Genomic DNA, 13,436 nt, shown 5'->3' with positions numbered 1-13,436 from the left:
AAAGGATCCAAGGTTCCAGGGGAAAGCTGGTGACCAAATGCAGCCCCTGAGGGACAACTTGAGACAAGAAAAGAAAAAGGATTCTAGGTTGTTTAAAAGTGCAACTTTGAAGAGCAAGCAATTGACTGCAGTGTTGTGGAGACTCGGTCTCCCAGCACTGCTGCTAACAAAGACATCATCACAGAGTCTGCTGAGTAGGTGGCAGATATCTCACTGACACGTTTTACCATGACTCCAGTCATAGAATTGAGAAGAGAGGAGCACACCAACCCAAGAGATTGGTGATATTTAAAATTACCCCCGTGTGGGGGTGATGGTATCTCTATGTTTTTTTTTTTACTATCATAATCGATAAACCGTTGCCAGATATCTCCTAAAATGACAGACGAGATAGGTTTTGAAAATGGTGACTTTCACAACTTTCGTGACCTCGTGACCTTGACCCTGACCTCAAATCCGGGAAAAAATATGTTGTTGGGTATCACTCATCGACCTCTACCCACATACCAAATTTCATCAACATCGGAAGTAAAACGCAGCGACGCACTGTTCTGGCACATGCTCCCATACCTGACCTGGAAGTAAAAAGTTTTCTTTGTACCAGGAGGTGTTTTTGACCATCTTCCAGGTTATGTGGCGGCCAAACGGGACGGAAATTCAAAAATCTGTCTGGTTCGATACAAGATAATATTTTTTACTATCATAATCAATAAACAGTTGCCGAATATCTTGTAGAATGGCAGACGAGATAGGTTTTTGAAAATGGCGATTTTTATAACTTACGTGACCTCATGACCTTGACCCTGACCTTGAACCCGGACAAAAGTTATATCGTTGTGCAACACTCATCGACCTCTACCCACATACAAAGTTTCATCAAGATCGGAAAGAAAAATTGTTGACGGACGGACGGATGTACGGACGGACGGACATTTGGTCCGGCTTTATTAGGTCATCTCGGTAGAGATGACCTAAAAAAGGGTCCGACTGGAATTAAAAGACAAAAGAAAATGACAGACATCAGCATTATTTTGTTCTGGTCAAAAAGGCAGGCAATTCAAGCAAAATATATTGATACCAACTCTGTATATCCAACATTTAAGCCAAATCAACCTAATCCTCTTCGGTCCATTCCCTGAGATAATTAATCAACAAGAAGTGTCAAATACTGTAAATGAGGTCGATTGCAATGCTGCAGATATAAGGTCATTTACGAGTACCTTGACGAATTGCACCCTTTACGTTAACCCCTATTTTAACGAGATTTCAAATTCACAGGAAGATGAAACTTCAGACTTGGGATTAGCTGTACAGGTAACACCACCAGCAGTAGGTAGGTGGAAGCACTGGGATGCAGATGTGACACATGTGAGATGGGAAAGTGGCCTTTTATCTGTGCCTCGATTACCTCGCAACTGAAAAGCAGAGCACACTGTCCTTGCACTTTTCACTCTTATTGGAAAAATTGTCATCGCATTTTAAAATCGAACAGCTCATTATCAATGTCCACTTAGTCATTAGGTTTGAGCAGAAGTATGGACTTGCATTGGCAGCACAGTGCAGGGGGGAGGCAACTGAGCATTCAAATGTACTAACGTGGCACCAGCAGACATCACAAACCCGCTAGATTGCCACGTGTATGGGAATTGCGCAAATGCTTGTGCAGATAAAAAGCAAGATCATGAAAGGCTCAAAGTTAGCGATTATTTTAGCGAGTAATCTTTTTCACAGGCCAATTACACTTTTTGGCCTCGGATAGTTTGTGGGCATGTGCTGGGCAATGAGGTGGGTTTCAAAGGATATTAGGAAAGGATGAGGTGTGGAGGGGAGGTGGGGGACTCCTACCGTTCTTTCTTTCCTTTCATTTTTCACTCTGAACACACAGAAATACATGTACTTTGCTTGCTATCTTGATTTGGAATCGTTTAATCGTCAATCTTCTGCAACTACAACCCTCACTTATAAGCAACTTAATTGCAGCACCATCACCGCAAAGTACCAACTCCATTTTTTATGTGTATTTTGAGTCATGGGTGCCAGATTTCTTGGTTTCTAACCTCATCATCCTGCTGGTATGGCGATGCTCACATTCTCTTCAAAATAAATCCACACTAATACAGGTCAGCAGTCTGAGGTCAGTATCCTGGGTATGTAAACATAGGCCCTGTACACACAAATGGTAGATCTAAAGTGGGATTGTTAGAAGAATGTGCAAATCGGACAGCAAGCAAAGTGTGCAAATAAAAGCAGAAAAAAAGCTTACAGCCCAATCCAGATAGCACGGATTGTGTAATAAGGACCTCAAACTCACTGCAGTGTTGCATATACTGTATCAAAGTTGCTCGCAAACCATGCACAAAATAATCCCACCCTAACCCTCCCCAATGACTGCCAGCCCGCCCCCCAACAACCCAGAATATCGAGGAAAGATCTTGCAATTTTTAGGTAGTTGACATTTTGATGAAACCTGCCCCTGCTGACCTGCCAATGCCATCGGCATTTTTGCCCCATTCCTTCTCCCCTCCCAACATCCCCACCGCAAACTCACCAAACCAACAAATAACTGAAAACAAGAGTCGATCACAATCCGATCTCTATTTATTACGAGTAAGAACCACTGTAATTAAATTATATAATTTGTCCGGCTGAGCTCATTGTTAATGCAAAATTAATACCCCTCCCACCCACCCACCCCCCACCACAGGTTCTGCAGGGTCAACCATCAATCCCCTTCTGGTAAAACTACCAAAATCCAGAATCATTGCTCACCTCCACTCATTTTTCCTCTTTTTTTCCAATAATGGAATCGACTTCCACATTCTCTTCAATCTCATTCTTCTCTCCAGGTCTTCAAGACAGACGTTCACCACCATTTCAGATCATCCCCTATCCCCAACCATGATCTTTACTAGCCTCGTTAACCCCACCCAAATCCCTCCTACTTTTCCAGTTTTTCCTCCTTGGAGTTTCCTTCTCCATGCATGCGTGTTTTGTGTCCTGTTTTTGGCCGTTACGTCCTGATCCGTTCATTGTGCTAGTATAGCTATTCCACGAGCCTCGACTACGTATACAAAAAAACAAGCCTCAGATTCCTGGTTATGTGATCTGATGCGTAGGACTCAATGATGAAGGAAAAAAAAAAACAGGTAAAAGGAATGGAACATACACTTTGTCAGGAAATGGTTAAAGAAGTATGTGGATGTCCAGAGGATAGTGAAATGCACAAGCATCCCAAAGATACTTGGACAAAGCAATAAGCGAAGACATAACATGGCAGCAATTTGTGAAGGAGAGTCCAAAAATAAACTTTCAAAATGTCCACATAATATGAACATTTATCTCCATGGATCGACTCACCCTCATGGAAAACTCAACGCCTCCTCAAGCGTTCTGAGCAAATCAATCGTGCACGACCAGTACAAATTCTCAATGATCCTCGATACAGACGCAACGTCCGTCTGCCTTTGCTCAACATTTTAAACTCCCGAATCCATTATCCGAAGCGATATTTCAATTTAGCATCAAACAATTAAAAACGCTCTGTATCCTGGCTTCCAAGTTGTGATGAGCTGAGGGTTTGGAAATACGACACCTTCTGATGAACAAATGAGAAACACACAGCTGAACGGTGCAACATCGTTTGTGAGGCCGAAGGCTACAGATTTTCAATTAGCCCAACACCAAGGTGCACCAGAAAGGGAATGTATGAAATCCAGCTCATATGCACAAAGGACAAGAGGTAGAAAGTCAGCTCCTTAAACATCACGTTACCTTTTCTGTCCAAGAATAGTCAAAACCATTGTCGGCATATGTCGAAAAGCTTGCGTCATGCTGGCGTGTTAATTGGATTTTCATCAATGAAGACCATTTAAAAGATCTTATAATTGTTTGCCTGGATCGTCAGGACAGCCAAAACATCAGTGAGCTTGCCACTCTCAGATTGAAGTTGAAACTGTGTGCCCTGTATGCGAGTTAAGTATTAGTTGGTGGACATTAAACATCCCTCAGTGACTTTCACAGAGAGGAAGCACGTTGTCGTGTCACCACCCTGAACAAATCACAAATTCCTGCTCTAACGGACAGGAAGAAGAGGAGGGTGAGGGGGGCACTGCATCGCTAGCTCAGCCATGCATCTGTAAATGAAGCAACTAGCGATCCAAATTCAGAACTGAATCCCAGTCCAATATGGACCCAGGATATCAATATCCCAGGACCCAAAATTTGCGTGTTTTCAGCAGAAACCTCTACTTACAGATTATAATTTATCCCTTTAAGATGCATCATATATAATGAAATGAAGAAGGAAAAAAAACCTTCTCCTATTGTCTTTATAAATAAAATTTAAAAACTTTATACAGAAATTTTTGTTGTGTTGTTGGAGTCAGAGTTGAGTGTGGAATAAATAATGCATGGCCTGCAGAACACCCTTCAGGCAGTGGTAACCAACATCTCTACAATTCAAAAGTGATATACTACTTTATATGGTGTACACATGCAGGTAAGACATGACAGCATGTATAAGTGCCTTTTCTCCTGTCACATGGCATTATCACTGTGTTTGAGCTGTGTCCCAACTTGCCCAGGCCAAGAGGTTAACCCCATTGTTTCACATGTCAGGAATTCCAGCCAGACAAACTAACTTTAATACAGGTCTACAATTAGCTGACAAGGGGCTGGCCTGACTGGCTCTGACACAATTCCCCTTTGACTTGTACGTCAAGTTGGCACTCAACCTTACAGGGCTTTTAATTAAATGAGACGTGAAATGCTTCGATCCTACCTTTCCTTGCCTGGTAGAGGAATTAAAAGTTTAAAAGTTTGGATATTCTTCTTCTGGCTACAGAAAGCACATTTGTGCAATGCCCCCTGTAGGCTAGAGTGGGAATTTGTCATTTGTTCATGCATGGTGCTGGCGATAGCTCAAGTACTTCTCGCAAAAGACCTTCAATATCCACAAACTAATGCTGGCAGACGGGACGGGATGCCCATTTTAACATCCATCCAAGGGACGACACACACAATGCCTCATCTTGCATGCAAAACACGAGTGACAGTTTATCGTTGGATCAGGATTTCAACCCAGGCTAGACCACTCAGAGGAGAGTATGCATACCTCTCAGCTATCTTGCCAGCCCAAGTTCATATATTAACAGTGAGCTGTGTACATCATCAATCGTTCATTCAACTTCTGCCACCATTATATCAGAACAAAGAAAAGCCGAGTGATAAGGTAGCCTAGATGAAAGCAAGGCTGTTGTAAGGTAGAAGCTGTTGCCTCATTTTAATCATACCGTGATGCAAGTATGGCCATTATTGTGGCCCACTAACTCTCATCATTGCAGAGTGGATTCCTCACAAGTTGATGTGGAAAGCCATCGTGATGTGCTTTGTTGGGCTTTTAAATGTCAAATTCATGTTCGGTGGCTGAAATCACCAAAATACAGTTATCTTTTTCCATTGATTAAATCATGAAAATCCTTTAAAGGTTGTTGCAGTCTGCAACGGCATTCATTGCTGATTTTCATTACCTCCACCACCGAAGGTGAAGGACGTTATGTTTTCACCCCTTTCTGTTTGTATACAGGATATCTCAAAAAGTTGTGGACGGATCTGGATGAAATTTTGTGGACAGGTTCGGTGTGCGACAAGGACAAACTTATTCGATTTCGGTGAAGATCCGGATCCGGATCTGGATACGAGTATTGTTTAATTTTTTAAAGTGATTCTTTGGCATTGAGCAATAGGGCCCAAAACAATATAGTGCTGTAGAGCATGATATTTCAAAAATGTATTGGGCCCGATATGTTCTCATGGATCAGGCATTACGTGGTGGAGGTATGTGCTGTACCGAGTGCCCTTGCAGTTACACAATGTTTTTACCTGTGACAACATTGAAGTGTGGCCATCGCATCAAAGTGGGTCACTGAGGTTAGCACCAGTTGCTCCAATTGCATAAACAAGAATGACCACACTGTGTTCACAACCTGTGACATATACAGGGTGTCCCCAACAAATATACTCACATTTTGGCTCCTCATAACTCATTAAATTTTTCATTTATTTTCAGATCAAATTGACCCTAATAATGGCAGAAGTACGACTAGGTTTTGAAGAAAGAAAATTTATCATAAAGTGCTACTGGAAGCACGAAAACAACATGGAAGTGCAAAGACAATTTAGAAGACATTTTCACAAAGATCCACCAACGCAACGCACCATTGCTCACATCCGAGATAAGTTTGAAACAGATGGAACTGTGCATGACGTCCATAAGGAGCGTTCAGGAAGACCACGGTCATCAACCACCCCCGCAAAGGAAAATCAATTGCTGGAAACCCTCCACCGATCCCCACGGAAATCTGTACGACAAATGGCTCGTGAGACAGGAATCCCAAAATCAAGCGCCCATCGCATTTTGAAGCGAATTAATTGGAAAAGTTACATTCCAAAATTAATCCACGGCCTAAATGAAGACGATCCTGACCGGAGAGCTGAATTTTGTGAGTGGTACCTGGGCAAATGCGAAGAAGATGCAGCATTTCCATCCAAAATTGTTTGGAGCGATGAGGCCAGTATCAAGTTAAATGGATCAATTAACCGACACAATTGCACCTACTGGGCTCCTGAAAATCTGCATGTTAGTATGGAACACCATTTAAACTTACCAGGGGGTTACTGTGTGGTGTGGGATATCAGCATTGGGCATCCTAGGGCCATTCTTTTTTGACCAAACTGTCATTGGGGATGTTTACTTAAACTTGATGCAGGAATCCGTCGGTCCACATGTCGAAGAGATATTTGGTGATGAAGAGATTTACTTTCAGCAAGATGGAGCACCTCCCCACTACCACCGTGATGTAAGGGCCTATCTCGAAGCAACTTTTCCGAAGAGATGGATTGGGCGAAGAGGTAGTGTTGAATTCCCTGCGCGTTCCCCAGACCTCACTCCAATGGACTTCTTTTTATGGGGATATCTCAAAGATAAGGCTTACGGCTCAAAACCAGCAAGAGCTGATGAACTGAAAGAGGGAATTGAAAGATAATGTCTTGCAGTTCCAAATGAAACGATTCGTAACGCTGTTGAATCCATTGGTCCGCGTTATCGGCTGTGTTTGGAACGTGATAGTCGTCAGTTTGAACATTTGTAAACATGCATTTATCCATTAATCTTGTTTATAAGTCAATAAACAACGCATTTATTATCATTTAAAGAGTGAGTACATTTTTTGGGACACCCTGTATATATATATATATATATATATATATATATATATATATATATATATATATATATATATATATATATATATACATATATATATATACATATATATATATATATGTATATATATATATATATATATATATATATATGTATATATATATGTATATATATATATATATATATATATATATATATATATATATATATATATATATATATATATATATATATATATATATATATATTGTTACGGTTGTGGAAATTCACAGAACACCATTCAGGCTTCCAGAGATCAGTTATGTCGATAAGTGTGTGTTCAGATTAGATTTCCCCACCGATGTCTAAAGGGATTATTCATGTAACCGGGCTGTGATCTTTGAGTCAGCCATGATTCTTTTGCTATCTTTATTTTGGAACAACCGCATCTCAACAACCACAACCACTACCTCAACAACCACAACCACATCTCAACAACCACGCCATCCCCCACCACAGTGCCAACCATGACATCTCACCATCCCCTCAACAAAATCTCCACAAACGAACAACATCACCTCACCTTCATCTCCATTGCGCCGCCATCTTTTCACCATACACGGCGAATCCCAACGAGCGGCACTTCCGCCAAACATGACGGCTGCCTCGTTGGGGCGATGGCCGGTGATTTCTGCCACGTCCGCTTTCCACGGCCGGTGATCTCTGCCACGTCCGCTTTCTCCGCATTTCACGACGAGATCGGATCAAAATACCAAAAGGGGCGGAGCCAGCGGGGGGGGGGGGTGAAGGGTCAGAAGTGAAAGATCAACCTCACCCACGGACCCTATAAAAAGGCACGCTGGAACGCCAAGCCGGCAGTCTGTCTGGAGTCGAGCTGGAGGCAGGGTGGAGAGCGCCAAGGTTCGAGTCCAGTGGAGGGCAGTCGGGGTCATTGGAGCACAGCCAAGCCTGCAGTACCGTGCCGAACTGTGGGTCGGTGGTGACGGCCGGAGAGGGGTCACCAGCCAGCGAAACGCGGGCGACGGAGCAAACGCTGAGGAACGGGCGGGCTCGTAAAAGAGCAAAGGCCCGTTCGTTCCTCTGAGGCATCGTCGGCTAGAGCCAAACCACCAGGCCGCATGGACCAACCGAGCTGCCGTGTTTACGGCAAAACATCGAGGGTCGCCCAGCGAGTCACCACGAGGGTGGCAGGTAACCAGCACGGCCTCTCGGAGCTCTTGCGGTCTCCACAGCTCCGCGAACATTAAAGGCCTACGGGTCCTGTTCTGCCCTTTCCTTTCCTGGGGTTTTCTTTGTATGGAAGTTGTGGCACCGTGTCCACCAAGTAGAACTGTTAAGTGCATGTAAATAATAAATAGACAAACGACTGTAGGTCTTTGTTTACTCGTGTCTTGTCCCTACCCCCCATCCATTGCATTCGTGTTTGGAATACCTGCATTGCTTCGTTGACTGCATGAGTGCATATGTGTGACAAATAAATGTCATTGTTTGAATGTTCACCTGCTCGTTGTGTCCCCTTCCTCCACTGAGCTGCTGTAATTACGTACGGAATATAGCTGGCTTTTAATAGCCGATAAGATAATCGGGTCCAACGGGGCCTCGCGATAATACACCGCTCGGCAAGTCGCAAACGGAGCGAGCTGCTTAAGCGGCTCGTTTCCAAGCAGGTCCCGATGAGGTACAATTTCTCGGTAGTCTGCCCGCGCGAATAATTAGGTAAATCGACCATTCGGCGATCGGACCCTGTAACATGGGTAGAGTATTGACAAGGTTGTGGTGTGCTTTAAAAACACACCCGTAGCTGGATTTTGGCGTTGATCCGGAAAGCTACGACTGGATTGCCCGTCTGGTGGGCACGTGCGGCCGCGATTAGTTAAAAGCAGTCGCCCACACACCGAACGGGTGGAAGCCACAACAATATGTATATGTATGTGTATATATATACATATATATATATATATATATATATATATATATATATATATATATATATATACATATATACATATATACATATATATAGATATACCGGGCGTAGTGGCATGTGCTTGTAATCCAGCTACTCGGAGGCTTGGGTTGGAGGACCGCTTGAGGATGGGAGCTGTACACAGGGCCGTGCTATGAGAGGGTGCAGGGCAGCCCGGAATCATGGCGAAACCCAATCCTTATCGCTGTGTCATAAGAGGCGACCAGGGTTGCGTCAGGAAAGGCATCCGGCATAAAACCTATGCCAAATCAGTATGCGGATCATAACGGATGATCCGCTGTGGCGACCCCTAACGGGAGCAGCCGAAAGAAGAAGATATATATATATATATATATATATATATATATATATATATATATATATATATATATATATATATATATATATATATATATATATATATATATATAGTTTCCTCCTCTGTCCACTTGACTCCTTCATCCTTGCTGTTGAATGGCTCAGCTTACATTCTCTAATCTGACTCATTGACCTTGTGCCGTGTCTGTCCCACGTTCCCATGTGAATGAATAAGATTAGATAGATAAGATTTATCGATCCTGATTTTGAACAGGGCATTTATCTTTATAGCTGTTTTGTTTGTGTGTGAGTGCGTGCGTGTCCACACGCGCGCACCTCTCCCACCCTCCCACTCTCTCTGTTGTAATAAACCTTTCGTTAATAAAATCCTATACATGGTCATTCGAGGTACGGGACTTCACCACAAAAGCGCCAGTGAATTGTCATTAAAAATCCAGTAATGGGCCAATCGGGAAACGCACATTTAAACCACTCTTTAAAGATGAAAGCACTATTGGGACTTACATTTAATGCGCTATCAAAACATTAACTTGACACCTCTCATCCATGTCAGCCTCTGCCATGGTTATATCAGAACAAGGTGATTCCTCACATGCTCACGGATTGTTTGACCTCAATATGGGGTCGTTCAAAACTTACATAATGCGAATTTTTTTGGGAGGCGCATATGAGCTTGATTAAACCTGACTAATAATTTTTATTTGACATATGATTAGATTTTTTCGGGGTCCCTCATCGTGATCAATTCTCGACCCGAACAGGGTGAAATCCAAAAGTCATTAACATTTTTAAAAATGCATTTTTGGCTCTGAAATATTCCATAGACATCAAATTTGGGTAAAAGTTGATCGTCATACTCATCTTGGTAGGAGTCAACTTATTAAATACCAAAATAATTGATTGCATACATATTTTTTGAAAAAAAATGATTTTTTGATGATTTTCCAAAAAATGACGTTTTTTTGACATGAAAAACGCCTGTTTTTAGAAAGCTCAATTTTTTTTTGAAAGCATCCCTCCAGTAAATTTTTGATTTGTAATGACAGATCATATCAGAAATAACTGTTCAGAATTAATTTTGACCACATGGAACAAAATAATTTTTCACCAAATCACATCAACAACATGAACATTTTTTTCCGTCCCTTCGCTTTCCGTCCCTTCACATTGTACTATACCGAGAAGTTGGTTGGGACTGAACTTTCACTTAAAGTACATATAAAAAATGCTATTCAGCCATCTCCCATATGATTACAAATGCAGCAAAACAGATTTCATTAGGGCTTCAAGCAAGTGCTGAAGCCCTATTGAATTCGTTAGTATAATTATTATTATTAACGGCGTTTTTATGTTCTACTGACCGATTTTGTGGCGGATCTGGAGGGAAAACTGTCGGATGAAATTCAACGAAACTTAACAGGATTATTACTCACCACCTGAAGTTTATACTATGAAACATTTGATGACGTAGGTCACGTGGTATGGCGGCCATATTGGATTTTATCCAAAACCTAAAAACATCTTCTCCAGAAGGGATAATCAGACAGCCTCAATCTTTTGCACACATTTGCTAAGTTGCTTGGGAATGTAAAGTTGTTAATTTGGTTGAAATCGTTATTTCATTTATATGATTTTAAATGATGCCGATTGGCCTCATTAAATATGCAAAATATGCAAATGAGAGTTGAAAAAATTTAATGACATATTTAGATAGTACATAAACAGGGGACTCCCAATATATTTATACGATGTCTGTATTTGACCCCAGTGAGCCCCCAGCGCCCCCCAAATTTGAAAATGACCCATTTTTGAAATGTCATAAAATGAAAACAACGCTTGGAGTAAATTCAATGAAACTTATCAATTTAATTACTCTCCACCTGAGTTTATACTTTAAAAATTTTGATGATGTAGGTCACGTGGTCTGGCAGCCATATTGGATTTTATCCAAAACCTAAAAACATCTTCTTCTCCAGAAGGGATAATCTGACAGCCTCAATCTTTTGCACACATTTGCTAAGTTCGAAGTTAATGTGAATTTGTTAATTTCGTCGAAATCGTTACATAATTAATATGATTTAAAATGATGCCGATTCGCCTCATTAAATATGCAAAATATGCAAATGAGAGTTGAAAAAATTTAATGACAAATTTAGATAGCACATAAACAGGGGACTCCCAATATATTTATACTATGTCTGTATTTGACCCCAGTGAGCCCCCAGCGCCCCCCAAAGTTGAAAATGACCCATTTTTGAAATGTCATAAAATAAAAACAACGCTTGGATGAAATTCAATGAAACTTATCCATTTAATAACTCTCCACCTGAAGTTTATACTTTGAAAATTTTGATGACGTAGGTCACGTGGTCTGGCGGCCATATTGGATTTTCTCCAAAACCTAAAAACATCTTCTTCTCCAGAAGGGTTAATACGACAGCCTCAAACTTTTGCACACATTCGCGAGGTTCCATTGGAATGTTAAGTTGTTAATTTCGTCAAAATCGTTGCATAATTTATATGATTAAAATGATGCCGATTCGCCTCATTAAATATGCCAAATATGCAAATGAGAGTTGAAAAAATTTAATGACAGATTCTGATAGGCCTTGAAGAGGGGATTCCAAATATGTTTACACTATGTCTGTATTTTACCCCAGTGAGGCCTCAGAGCCCCCCAAAGTTGAAAATCACCCATTTTTGACATGTCGTAAAATGAAAACCAAAGAAGATAGACAAAAAGTGACCACAAATTCTGGAAGATATTTTAACGTTCTACAAGTTCGCCATTTACATTAAAATGCAAATGTGGAGTTATTGGACTTTTTTGAGGACTTGAAAATTTGTCCAGCCTCAATTTGTCCAATGTGAAGTTTCTTTCTCTATCATGTATTGCTATGGGCTTTTCAATCCTTCATTGAGATAACATGAGGGACCCCGTAGCTGGGCCACATTGCAGACTTGAACTAACTTTCTAACTCGGAAAACCCATATCATGTGACAGGGTGATGGTGTTGAAATTTGTTAAAATGGAGGCACGCCTTGAAGCCCGGGATTACTGGTTTGCCAGTTTTAATTTAATTTATATTTGTAATGTATATACACTCTAGGCAAGAAAATAAAAGTTAAGATTTCTCAATTCTATCGATTCCGTCCCTTCACCATGATTTTTTTCCAGAATTTTTTTTATGCATCAAGTGACTAATTTGAAATTTGGTGTACTTATGTAGCCCGGACTCATCGCCTCAAATTATACTTTCCTGGAATTAATACCCTCAATCAGTTTTGGACTCAAAGATGATAGTACCATTTTCCGTCCCTTTGCTTTACGGGACTTTTGGATTTCACCCAACATAGCCAAAATAAATCTGATGCAACAAACCCAGACTGTATAATCTGCAGAGGCCGACAGGCTTAATGTGTTCGGCCCACCAGAAAACCAAGACGGTGGTCATATCGTTTTGTCGAGGTGCCATGGTGGGTGGAGTCAAGTGACCAATGTGGGTGTGGTCCAGCAGCTGTCCGACCAATGGGTGAACATTTCAAAAATCGACCTCAACAAGAACAACAACACCAGCAACCCGATCACAGGTAAAAACATTTTGTATTGAAAATTCAGCAATGAATGCCATTGCAGAGTGTAACAAAATTTAAAGGGTTCTCATGATTTAAGCAATGGAAAAAGATCGCTGCAATTCAATGATTTCAACCACCGAACATGAGTTTGACATTTAAAAGCCCAACAAAGCACATCGTGACAGCTTTCCACATCAACTTGTGAGGAATACACTCTGCAATGATGAGAGCCAGTGGGCCAGAAACGTGTCCGTGGATCGAATCCCTTACATGGAAATGGGAGGGGTGGGGTCTGGCTTTGCTTAAGAAAAAAAAATGGCTTCTCGAGCTATG

General features: G+C 41.4%; 1 protein-coding gene across 7 annotated transcripts in view; it reads right to left on the bottom strand.

Moving 5' to 3' along the window:
- The window catches only part of LOC147015702 (fibroblast growth factor receptor 2-like), a 131,672-nt gene that overhangs the window by 53,398 nt on the left and 64,838 nt on the right, over positions 1–13,436 (bottom strand). The gene's annotated exons all lie outside the window — the stretch shown is intronic.

The sequence above is a fragment of the Eptatretus burgeri genome, chromosome 12 (genome assembly GCF_056783735.1).
Source record: "Eptatretus burgeri isolate ZD-2024b chromosome 12, Ebu_testis_v1, whole genome shotgun sequence".
Taxonomy (NCBI): Eukaryota; Metazoa; Chordata; class Myxini; order Myxiniformes; family Myxinidae; genus Eptatretus; species Eptatretus burgeri.
The sequence above is the reverse complement of the archived record's forward strand: the minus strand, read 5'-3'. Positions and strand labels throughout refer to the sequence as shown.